The sequence below is a fragment of the Urocampus carinirostris genome, chromosome 7 (assembly GCF_059441175.1).
Source record: "Urocampus carinirostris isolate Australia breed hairy pipefish chromosome 7, RoL_Ucar_1.0, whole genome shotgun sequence".
Lineage (NCBI taxonomy): Eukaryota > Metazoa > Chordata > Actinopteri > Syngnathiformes > Syngnathidae > Urocampus > Urocampus carinirostris.
This window is the reverse complement of record NC_142355.1, coordinates 40,392,936-40,406,602: the sequence shown is the minus strand read 5'-3', so window position 1 is coordinate 40,406,602 and position 13,667 is coordinate 40,392,936. Positions and strand designations below refer to the sequence as shown.

Below are 13,667 nucleotides of genomic sequence, written 5' to 3'. Positions count from 1 at the left end.
ATTGGTCAATTGATCGCGCCCGTAAAAATTAGTTGGATCAAACTCTTAATCTGGAGGCAAACATGCTACATTAATTTAACTTTGAATTATTTTGATTAGAGTTCATGGATTTTGGATAAGAATCACTAATCCGAAAGGAATGAAAATTGAAGACACACGTTGTTTGATTCAATACGGAAAGGAAGGTTTATTCAACATAGATTTCAATGCAAACAACAAGGACAAATGTTGCTTTCAGGCACATTAGCTGCATGATGAATTCAATCCTTATCGGGATGGAAAAAAGACAAATAAAAGGAAGAACGAAAACAAAATGGGGGTTGAGGGGTTGAACTGCTGGCAAGTGTCTGGCAGGGAAGGGCCATGGGAATCTAAAGAAGCTAATATTATCCAAAATGAACGGGATTTCTATTTTGATAGGAAAAGTTTAGGATATTCATTCATGCAGGCTATTCTGCTTAAGTTACCTATCGAACAGCATGAAGTTCGAAATAAAACCGTCACCATGGGAATGTCTCTGACGTAATAAAAGTTCACGTCTTGGCCAGGATACAGTGGGGATGGCAGTAAAGATTTGTATCAGTATCAGTTTTGCAGTGCTAGACTATGGGCTGTTAAACAAACTTATTTTCTTAATTGTTTTGTTTCGCGTTTACTTATGTTGTTCAGCCAACAGGAAAGAAGAGGGAACAAATCTTGTCCTGTGTTCCATTATAAAGGGCCAGTGAAGTGTGTTTACTAATCACAACACTATTGCCGATGATAGTTTGAATGTGCCGTTGTATTTTATCCTCAAAAGTACCTTGACAAAACCAATGATTATATCCAGGTGTTGTTTGTCTTTTGTTACAATTGTATCAGCTCAGGTAGTTCATTTTCTCCTTCAGACGAAGATTACACAGAAGTCCTTCAGAGATAGCGCCTGGCTGTCTCACTTCCCTAAAATATGCCTCTCCTCACTATCCATACTTCCTTAGAAAGATACTGCACCATTGTTTAGGCTTACTGTAAATAATTACCTTCTCTCTCTTTGAGAAGGCTAATCTTTATGTTCCAAGGTCAGTTGAGCAGCTGGCCGGATACTTTAACTTTCATTTCTTATTTATTATGATAGTGTGACACCTAGCGACCAGCATTGTATCGTTTCATCTAATCATGTGATCGTCTTTAAGCCAATCAGAAGTGTTGTTTTACGCCTGTGTTTGGAAAAGAAAGGCCAGTAGTTTTCAGATGTGTGTGATTTCTCTTGGAGGCAGATCCGTGGAACAGCTCAAGTGGGATGCGCCTCCGATGAAAGGGCTACCCAACTCAATCTCCGACTCAGAGTTTATTTCTTTCTTTACCTAAATAAAACCCCAAGCTTTAACATTGACAAAAACCTGAACCCCAAAATATCTGACAATATTATTATTCTAACCCAACAACAAACAAGTGGCATCAGTCATCACAAGTCACACATAGTAATGAATGGTTTAACTACAACCAAAAACTTCCTGTTATCAGACTTTAATGCAATCCACTGCAGATTTTTCTTTTTGGGGAGACCTCGGTACTCCCAAGAACTGTCCATCAGGGGGCTTAATCATTCCATCCATCCCAAAGACCTGCGTTCTTGGAACTGGAGTGGAATGTGTCACTTCTATCTGTGGTAACAAAAACACAAAGCGTGAACGGCAAAAATAAAAGGGGACATCGTGGCCGTGATAAAACAAAGGCGTTTGTAGTCTGTTAATCCAGTAGAACATGAACGGAAGGGGACTCTTTGAAAAAATAAAAGGGGGGGAGGCCTTTTGGGTCCAAGGCCAAAATAAAAAGAGAGAAAAGAAGAATGGAGTAGTTGTTATGCTGGGCTTGTTTCCCCTACACATTGCACAGACATCATCAACATGAAATATAGGAAATAACAGAATGTCTACTTGACGTATTCCTGTTCCAAAATCTTGACCAATGCAACAGGTTATAGATGATGCCATACATCAGGTCCATGTGCCGGTATGATGCTTGAAATGCCTGCACCGTACAACGACCAGGCTCATCCTTACCTCTCAAGGGCAAGTAGACAAGAATATGAGGTCAACATCACTCACAAGCTATAGAAAATACGGTTTTTTCAAGCATAGAATGAAGCACTTCCTCTGAGGTTGCAGATCAAATCTCAGAAGGCAGAGCATTTGAGAACCTTATTATAGCAAAGATCCATTAATGCAAAATATTTCGATTTTTTTGAGAGCCACATGAAAAACTTCAACAAAAACACCCAAAACACACAAATTTGGCTCCCTCCCGGAGTTAATTAAAATCGTTGAGGCTCATTTTGACCCCCATTTTTTCATAAATAATAGTATCAAGACCAGGAGCGAGCAGAGTTATTCTGTCAGAATGTCACAAAAAACTGCAAAAGAGAAGTATTTGAATGTAGAGCATTCAGGGGGAGTGCGCCATGTGTGCAGAGAGTCGGCCACCCCTACCGCTCATCCAATCAAATTGCTCTGGGTGTTTGGCTGGCATTTTCAGGTGTTTACAGTGTGTTCTGTGGGTTTTCATCATAAAGTGTCTCAACAGTAAACATAGATTTAATAACATTCCATATAAAGGATTATTTAGAGACAAACAACCAAATAGTGTCTGTTGGTGTAACACTGTGAGTGAAAACTGCAGTTGAAACTTTTTTTAACTTCATACTTTGCACCAAACAAGTGGCTTAATGTGGTGCATCAGCATCGTATAAACTGGATTTGGAGAGTTATATAGAAGATCACTGAGGATCACTGTGGCCAGATGTACTAATGAAAAAAGCCATAACAGACTCATGGGCCATATGTTCAGGACTGCTGCTGTAGGGAGATAATTGAATGAACATTACAGCTCTGGTGACACATTTTCTTCTCTGTCTAAAAGATATTTCATAAATTTTCATAATTTTGCACTTATAATCAACGTCATAGTGGGAAAAAAAAAGTCATGTTCACTCAACTTGGATTCGATCCATCCACTCGTCCATCTATTCCATTCTCCCTTCACCAAACCATTAAATTATCCAGTTCTAAGGTCTTGGGAACCTCCTGTGTGGGTTCAAATCCAGCTACCGGACTTCCTGTGCCGAGTTTGTATGTTCTCCCCGTGCTTGCGTGGGTTTCCTCCGGGCACTCCGGTTTCCTCCTACATTCCAAAGACATGCATTTCAGGTGGATTGGCCGGTCCAAATTGTCCCTAGGTGTGAATGAGCGAGCGAGTTGTCTGTCCCTGTGCGCCCTGCGATTGGCTGGCAACCAGTTCAGGGTGTCCCCTGCCCACTGCCTGATGATTGCTGGGATGGGCTCCAGCACCCCCGCGACCCTACAGAGGATAAGCGGTGCAGCTAATGAGATGAGATGAGATGAGATGTCTTGAAGTCAGTTATGGGGATTCAATTGACTAGGCAAAGTTAGTTCTGCAGCATTCTGTTTTTAAAAACAAATTTTTGTGCTTTTCCAACTTATCTAGTTATTTTATGATTCATTTTTTACAGGATCAAGTAGCTGTTATTTGTTGCCCGTACATGATACTTTGCCACAATTATGTGGATGTTATGTAAAAGTGCAATTACCTTCCAGTTCTGTCAAAAATAAGTCAAGTCAACTCATGTTTATTTGTATAGCCCTTAATCACAACGAGTCTCAAAGGGCTGCACAGACCACAGATTTTTGCAAACCACAGACTATTATTCCACCCTTCCCTGAACTAAAACCAACATGTGGACAAGGAAAAACTCATAAACCTCAAAATGAGGAAACCTTGAGAAGGGACCGCACATATGGTAATCTCCTTTCCAGGATGACCAGGCTGCAATGGATGTTGCAAATGAAATATAATACATTTATATAAGCCTGTTTTAAGCCTAGATTTAAACAGTTCCACTGAGGTTGCAGATCGAATTTCAGGGGGAAGAGCATTGCACAGCACCGGGGCCCGAATGGAGAACGCTCATGAACCTGCGGATTTCTTCTTGGCTCTTGGGATCACTAGTAGACCAGCATTTTCAGAGCGAAGGCTCAGGACCGGAACATAGGGGAATAATAAATCTGAAAGATATGAGGGAGCAAGTTCATGCATGATTATGTATAATACCAACAAAACCTTAAAATCAAATCTTAAGCTAACAGGGAGCCAATGCCGGTTAGCTAAAATCCGCGTTATGTGATCCAACTTACTTGTCTTAACTAAAAGCCTTGCTGCCGCATTTTTTACCAGCCAAAGGCTCTTGATTTTGGACTTCGGGAGACCGGAGAGTAGTGCATTACAGATACTTTTTTAAACGCTCCGAGGAGTCACGAGGAAGCACCAAATACCTGCATGTGTCTTCTGAGCATGTTTGGTGCGTAGAAAGGTCCAAGTTTGTTAGTGATAGAAAGTATGCTCCTTTGTTTAGACAATCGGAATGGGGAACACAATGCATGATGAAAATCCACAAAGCAGTGAGCCGGCGATAATCAAAGCGCGAAGTAGCGACGTGTCACTGTATTGCATTATTGCCTAAAGTATCCTGATGATCCCAAAGGTACACTTGCCATTTAACCCTAGTTGCGATGAGCTTCAACATTTACTATTCAGGTCAAAGTAGTTTGTCATTTCTATATCTACAAAATATACTATAACAGTATAACATGCATTACAATCCCTCCAATAATTGATATCAAAATACACGTGTTGTTGTTGTAGTACATTCTTGTAATGTACTGGGAATACACAACCACACAAACACCCATGATGGAAGCAGATGGAGTGCTTCTTTATCAAATGCCAGCATAACGTGTTGTGAGGCAGTAAGGGTGCATTTGTTAGCAGTCCCCTTGAGACAGATGCAGGAAATGACAACCATATGGCGCTTCTTGACCCCAGCGTTCACACTGTGATAGCAGGGTAGTATCTCTGAATTGCATATGCAGCATGGTGCAAAAACTGAAGAACAATTGATTCCTCGAATGGTAGTCCAAAAATGTGCTAGTTCATACTTCCTTAATTTTTATTAGAGCCTTTTATCTAAAGAAATGCAAGCATGCATGTGACTGCATTTCGACCTTGTGGCAACAGAATGCTATGAATACCAATAAGCAATATTGCACTTAGGAAAGTAAATGAGATGTCACCAAAACATGTTAAAAACACAAAAAAAATGCCTCTAGCTAAGTCTTTACACTTATTTTGTATTCTCAAACAGAAATTATCCTAATGAGGCATACGCGGAAGTGACCATGACTACTTTAATATGCATTTGCACTTGTAAAAAACTCTGTAGGGTTTGTTTTGGGATATAACAGAGTATTTCATAAATAAGAACAACAATGTTTCTAGTTGATTGACTATTGCAGGTCCATTTCAAAACGCAGCCCCTGTAAAAAACGAGGTATTATTGCTCTTTCTTTTGTTTATGGTCTTGTGTAAAATGATCTGATCTGTGTGTCCGACTTGCAGACCAAGTCTTGTGATTCCCTGCCTCCGCAGTGGATAGTCTCTCTCTCTCTCTCTCTCTCTCTCTCTCTCTCTCTCTCTCTCTCTCTCTCTCTCTCTCTCTCTCTCTCTCTCTCTCTCTCTCTCTCTCTCTCTCTCTCTCTCTCTCAATGTTGTCAGTGTCACGACCGGTACTAGCAATGGACCCAAATGCGTAACGTTTCACACAATGCTTTCGGGGTAGTCATAGACAGGGAAAAAGACAGCCTTCTGGTGCTCGCTGTACAGGTGGAACAGGAAGCCCCCACGGTTATTGACAGATGGCTAGGCAGACAGGGGGGCCGGAGAGCCGAGCGTGATTGTGAACTGGACAAGTCGGGTAGCCGGGCCCGTAGAACGAATCGTGATCGTGGATCGAAACAATTCGGGCAGCCAGGACGGGAGAGCAGAGGATGTTCGGAGATCGGATGGGGGATTGATATAGGAAACGGAATCAGGCAGGATACGGGTAGCAAAGGCAGGAGAACGGAGCTCGGATCAGAGATAGGATACAGGAAATGGAATCAGGTAGGATACGAGTAGCCAGGGAAGGAGAGCGTAGCTTAGATTGGGGATCGATGCAGGAAACATTATCAGGCAGGATATGGGTAGCCAAGACAGGAGAACAGAGCTTCTTCTTCTTGTTAGGTCAATTTGTACTGTACCTATTGTGTTAAAGAAGGACCACATCTCATTTTATTGTTATTTATTGTAGAGTAATCCTTCCCTACTTCACAATTTCGTTACATTGAAAACAAAATTAATCAATGGGCTCTGAGGAAAGTCAGAAGAGCGCAAACAAATGGTGATCATCAGCAGGTGCTTAGTGGATTATTATCGGGTTCGGGAGAGAAGACAATAGCGAGGCTGCAGGTCTGGCCTACTGCAACAGGTAAAAACTCTCTTATCTTATCTCAGCAATGTCAGATCCAATACCCATGAAACGGATGACCCAGGGTTATAACTTGTTGGATACCGCTACATTTGGTAAGGCCGTATTCTATCCACAAGAAGACCTGGTTTAACTGGCAATCCCTGATGCTAGCGTACAGCTAGCTTGTCGCTCTCTAAATCGCTTTGTAACCTTGAAAGAAAAAGCCCTTCGATATGTTGCACTTTTGTATGATGACAATAAAGTCCATTCATTCAACTGAAATTCTGTGTTCTGTGTTTGTATTTGTAGATCTGTAGTTGTTCTTTTGTTACAGTTGTATACTTTGAGATGGTAAGAACGTTTTCTCAAGGTAAGTTTGACCCTTGGAGGCCCCCATTGACCGCCATAACCAAGCATTAGTGTATTCTAGTTAATCATCAATGGGGCTTTCATTAGCATACGGTAGCCCTATTAAAAGCTCTGATGGGTTCACATGACTCGTGGCAGTTTACTTCGTTTTGGTCCATAAGTCAGGCATTTTGTGGTTGTTTCCTGGTGATTGCTTGGATAATTTCTTGTGACAAGTTCTACCTATCACAGCCACCAGCTGTGGTCATCAGTGGTCACCCTTCAAAAGGACCAATCGCCAGGTGCTTGGCTATTTGTGTCTCTATGTCATTACAAATATTATACAGTAGATATTTCGTCAAGTGCTTCATGTTCATGAAAATTTATTTTTCTTAACGGTTGCCAGTTTTTATTTGGTTCAATTCATTCCCTAATCCATAATTAATTTGACATTGGGCTAAAGCAGAATTTCTTAACTTTTGGGTCAGTACCCAAAAGTGGGTCGCATAACCGCTTTTAGTGGGTCGTGGGCCTCTTCATCAGCAAAATAATGCTAGGAAGAAGAAAAAACAGAGGGTTGATTACACTCCTTACCAGTAGATGGCAATAATGCCCTGCTCTGTCTCTTCTTCTTGTTAGGTAAATTGGTACTGTCCCTATTGTGTTAAAGAAGGACCACATTTCATTTTATTGTGATTTATTGGTTTCATTTCCTTTTCATTTGCATCCTGAACTCAGACGAATTGAGAACCACTGGACTAAGGCTATCAGGACCAAGGGCTTTATTTGCGTATCAAAGTATAGTGTCCACGCTACCATTGTGTTCATGTCCATTCAATGTGCCCACAAAACACCCCCTTGCCAGCCAGTTACACCTCCATTGCACCATGCCAAGGCTACCCACTCCCTAAACATCGATATGTACTCCCCAGAATGCAACAAATAGGGGATACAAAACACTTCAACGCCTGGCGGACAGTCACTACATCCACATGCGGGAAATAGTTTGACTGGGATTTTTCGACCAATCCAAATGAATCGCTTACAAACTTACTACTAAATCAACAACCCTATATATCGTATATTCAGCAGTTTTTATTTTATTTTTTTGAATGAAGATTGTCATGTTTTGTTTTTTACATCTCATGTTTCCTGCAATATTTCAAATGTGACTATGTTGAAGTAGTAAAGCCACATATGTCATTGAGTATTGTTAACATTTTACCTTTGTTTGTTTCCATCCATCTATCTATTATCTGCGCAGCTTCTCCTTGGTAGGGTCGCGGGGGTGCCAGAGCCTATCCCAGCCATCCTCCCGCAGTGGGCAGGTGACACCCTGAACTGATTTCCAGCCAGTCGCAGGGCACACAGAGACAAACAACTCACTCGCTCATTCACACCTAGAGACAATTTGGACCAGCCAATTAACCTGACATGCATGTTTTTAGAATGTGGATGGAAACCGGAGTGCCCGAAGTAAACCCACACAAGCACTGGGAGAACATGAAAACTCCACACAGGAAGGTTCGATCTCATGACCTCAGAACTGCCATGGACGCGTTAACCACCCAGCTGCAGTGATGCTCCCTTCGTTTGTTTCGTTTCCTAAAACTAGTATTTCTAGTATTATGGATTTATTGTATGAAGTATATTGACATGCTGAATGAAGGACAACACCACAACATGTTTTCAGTTAAATAAAAAAAAAAATATAAAAATATTTTATGCTTCATCTACCATTAACACAATACACTGTAATGATGTAAGACATCTTGAATTTATTTGCTTATTCAGTGTTAAAAACCATCAAATGGCATCGAAATGCAGTATTATATGAAAAGGAAAATGGAAAAATAAAGAAATCCCAAGTAAATTATTTTCCGTGGTGATTCAGACCTACACAACACGACTGACATTTTTAGGCAAACAACTTGTCCGGAAAATAGCAATCAAGGGAAATAAGATGAACACATTGCCAGAGCCTTACATCATTCTGACACAGTGAGATGGTGCTACTGCGGCATCAATCAATAATGACTGCATCTGCAGGCAACACTTCAGGTCATTTAAAGGACAAATTGTAATTTGTGGAATTTAAAAGCTGTTCTTTTGAGTCCTCGGGAATCACCATCCGCCACTGCAGCAGAAGGTATAATTACGTCATACAATCATAATCTGTTGGTGTGCATGAACAATGTCGAGTGATTCCACATTTTTCTGCTGTATATGGTAAGGTGAGAGAGTGCATACTGCATGCAGAGCTGTAAATTAAGACACTCAGAAGAGTCCTACTGCAGTGGCCTGTTACGTTATCATTAAGCATACATTATTTTTACAAGACACAACATGAGGAGCTGGAGTTGGAAGGATAAATCAATATAAATGCCTATGAGGGTGATTTGATGAAAACCTTGTCTGCATCAGGTTGACGTTTTATTCAAAATCCAAATTGCGACAAATAAACATGGAAGGCTTGAATGAAATTTTCTCCAACCAAAGGCGTGCTTAATTATTCAGATTTTGTGTTGTTCTTGTCTTTCAGTTTGTTCTTGTTTCTCAGTGATATGGTTCGCAAGTTGGGGATTTATAATTTAGGGTGTTCCGAAAGTCTTGGGTAAAGTTTGACATTGAATATCTCAGAAATCATAAGGGTATAAAACACATCTTGTACATTCAGAAAGCTAATAATCTTAATTTTACATGGAATGTTCAAAGATGTTTAATGTGAGCAACATTAGTCACACAACACTCATCAACTCGTTAGTCAAATTTTTGCCAAACGCGCCAGAGGATTAGATTGTCAGTGGTAAAAAACGCTTCTATTATCTGTGCCTTCAGCTCAACCACGATGTATTAGGGGACACATAGAAGAATCCTTTCACAAATCCCCACAAAAAGAAATTGCAGTGTGTGAGATCTGGGTGATCACGACATGAGATTGTGATCATTCTGCCCCGACCGTCCAATCCATCTGTCTGGCAGTGTTGTTTTCAGAAACTGTCTAACCCTGAAGCTCCAGCATGGTGGCACCCCATCCTGTTGGTAAAGGCCCGGTCACACAGCCTTTCACGGGCGTATCGAGGCTGAATCACGGCCAGAAATTTCTGCCCGTGAAGCAGACGCTGTTGGACGCTTTGAGATCGCGATACAGACGAGATACAGCCGTGCTTAACACGTGGTAAGAAATTCACACGCGGTTGGCCGCGCAAAAAAGCTTTGCGCTGCTCAAAACTTTAGACCACGGGTAACCGCGGGCGGCACACGTGGTACACACAAGGTAAAGACGCGGTACGAACGTGCTAGGACGTGCTACGGCCGCGGCCAAGACGTGGTTACACGCGGGTAGGACGCGAAATTTTAGCGGGTAATCGCGGGTGGAGCACGGTCATAACACGTTTGTTCTGCGGCTGTATCGCGGTGTTATCACGTGCATTAGCGTGTGTACCGCGTGTAAGCACGGTCAAACGCGATGCAGCCGCGGTTACCCGCGATAAGGACGCGGAACAGTCACCGGCGTCTGTTTCGCGGGCATACCACGGGTAAACAGCGGGTTTAGCCAATTTTGCACATTTTCCACCGCGTCTGCTTCACGGGCAGAAATTTCTGGCCGTGATTGAGCCTCGATACGCCCGTGAAAGGCTGTGTGACCAGGCCTTAAAGGAAGTCACCAAACTGTTACTTTATCCATTAACCAGTTTTCCAGCATGTCAAGGTACGCCTCACCATTGACTTTTGCTCTTTTAAAGAAAAATAATCTGAACACAGATTTCTTCAACATAGCACAAAACATGGTAAACTTTGGGAAATCTCAGTTCATGTGGGTTATCAGTACCCATATGCAAGTGTTATGCTTATCAACTAAGCCATTTAAATGGAAAGTTCCCTCACCGCTAAAAATAAGCTAGTCATCAAATCCGTTATCTTCCATCTTTTGTGGCGTTTCCATGCAAAAGTCGCGACAAGCTGTGTCCTTCAACTGTTGGACTAACTGTATGTTGTGAGGTGTCATGTACATGGTCTTTTTGTTGTAGGACATTGAATTTCCCTACTGACTCTTCTGATCGATTTACAGGGTATCCCCTGGAAAGCAGTGGGAACTTGTTCAATCACATCGTCTATATTGTTTAATAATGATAATAAACGTAAATAAATAGAATTTAATAAAGCACATTACAGCCTTGAGTCAGCTGGGGAGAGCTCTAGCACTCCCGGATAAACGGTTGGACAATGAATGAATGAAAGCACAACCTACAGTAAACTGTACAATAATAAATGTCGTCAGACAATTTTCCAAAAAAGCCATAAAAACACTTTGCATTGTATTGTTGCTATGGTTCCCATTATATCAGAAAATATGCCCAAACAGCAGTTTTTGAGTGTTTTTTGTAGAACATAACATGTCTGTTGAATCTAAAAATGAAAGATGAGATTTACTTAATAAGGTAACGTCAACTATCTCTCAAAAAATGATTTTGTTGTGTTTCATACGATTTTGGGGGAAACGCAGATGATTTTACAATAAAGGCTAAATGTTTTATTGGATGTGCATGCATGTGAGAGAGAGAGAGAGAGAGAGAGAGAGAGAGAGAGAGAGAGGGAGAGAGAGATGGAGAGGGAGAGAGAGAGAGGGGGGGGGGAGAAAACATCGAAAAGATTAATCTTCAAGATTAGATTAAAATCACTTACTTTTTGAGTGCTTTCTCCTTGAATTAAAATACAAAAATTATGAAAATCATACCTGTCAACCTCCACGGCTTCATGCCCTTACAAACTGTCGTATTTTCCCTTACAAAATACAAAAAAATCTTACACCATATTTTTTTTTAAACGGGTTTATTTACGTACAGTAGTTTAACATGTTACATTGTACATGTGTTTCCTTATATCATATATATTGTCAATGAACATTTTGTTGTGAGACACTGAGTTGCTCGACATGAATGAGGTTTATTATAAAAAAAGTTAAAAAATTAAGTAGCTTGGATGTTCACTGTAGAAGGAAAAAAGTACATGCAAATATAATTAAGTAGAATACTACATTTTCTTATACAAATTATTAATTCATTTTTTGCATTAAATTATTGTTGGTAATATACTGATTAAAGGGATAACCACAAACCTGTCTTTTTTCATTTTCTCCTTTTATACGTCCCTTTTTTCTTAACTTCTTTATACAACATCATAATTCATAATATAATGCATCAAAGCGAGTTAATGAGTTGAGCGGAAAAAGCCGGTTCTCTAAAAAGAGACGGACTTTCACTACACAACTCGAACTCGTTTGACTTGATTGATTTGCCGTTTCGTGATAGTCTGTGTATACCGGATGGTACCCATAATTGACACATTTGCGTTTTTCTGTACATATTTTCTTGTACGTCGTACACGTCTTAAAATGCATAATAAACGTACATTGTACGGCAAAAAGGTACAGGTTGACAGGTACGCATACTTAACCTTCACTCAACGACAAGCACCACAACAACGACGTAATCTGAAAGCAACGAGATCTCGTTTGCCGAGATCGGCGTGCAGACAAAAACTCGAACCGCGAGACCAAAACAACAATGGCGAAAAGTTTGGAGTGCGGTAAATCTTTGTTTGAAAAAAATAATCGGGTAATAATGACAATTTTGTGTCAAAAAAGTTGCGTCCCGGGGACGCACGTTGATTTGACACGATGCTTCCCCAGCAAAAATGATGCATCAAGGACGCAGGGACGCAGGCACTGCAACGGTATACTGTAATTTATCAAAGCAAAGAGAACACTGCAACGGTATACTGTAATTCATCAAATCACCGATGTGAGTATTAACATTTGCATCGATTTAAAACTCATATTGGTCTTTACTCGCCGATGCAATACCTTAAAATAGAACAGAATCAGCATTGGGAAAACACAACTTTTTTCAGTCTAATAGGATGACGTGCATATTTTTTTTATTGTTAAACTCCTGTCTCCTTTCCTATGCTTCGTAAGTGTTACTTGTTTGCTGTGTCATTGCCTTTCATAACCTTTGTCTTCATTATTCAATCGTTTACTAGGGTACACATTTATCATTGATTTAGCTTTTTGATTTTGCTCTTGAAAATTACCAGATCGATATGTTTTAATTTAAAATGTAAAACATTTTCTTGAATCGAATCAGAAATTGTCTATGCACCACTTCCTGGTGACTGTGACCGTATTTGCTTTTCACAGCAGGTCCATCTCCCTTATTTTAAATGAAATAATGTCAAGGATTTATCGCCCACCTGCGCTTACCCTCTTTCTGACCAAACCGACAGTCTTAATGTTGATCAATGGTAATCAGCAAGGCAGCAAATACAGTCGGGCGAGCCGTCACTCAAATGCCTCTGTCGGGTTTACTGCGACACAACTGGCATATAATGTTGTTTAGTTCACTACAATCGACCGGATGTCCTGCGAGTTAATGGCCAACATATATTTGCAATTTATATGTGCGATTTCTAATATTCCGTGTGCATTTTATCAAGACCTGATTTTCAGATCTTGGGTAAATTGCGCCAAATCTCTTCTCATACAGGTGTTGGGTAAAATGACAGTAATATGTAGCATACATTTTCAGTCACAGGAAGTTCTTCCCATTTAAATGAGCCCCTAGGAAATGCTACCTTCATTTTATGCATTGCCCATAATGATGTCCTAATTGGTGGATAATCCATATGCAGTACTAATGCACATTTCATAGTACCTTATTTTGGTGTAGCATGCATCTGTCCTCTTTGGCGTGACCTGTAGGGGGTGATGATGCTACATGGGATGATACCATACAGACTAATGCCAGCTACCATTAATACCAAGGGAAGAAGAAATGCAATGGCAAAGCGAAGCCATCAGAGAGTAGTGGCTGTACCAGTTTTAAGCACACTTTTTGCGAAACATGTCAACTATTTCAAGCATTTACTAGAACTGCACCCAAAATCCAAGCATGTTTCAATCCCTAAAAACACAACA

General features: G+C 40.6%; 1 protein-coding gene across 2 annotated transcripts in view; it reads right to left on the bottom strand.

The window, feature by feature from the left end:
* abtb3b (ankyrin repeat and BTB domain containing 3b) overlaps nt 1–13,667 on the bottom strand; it is a 174,339-nt gene that overhangs the window by 39,811 nt on the left and 120,861 nt on the right. The gene's annotated exons all lie outside the window — the stretch shown is intronic.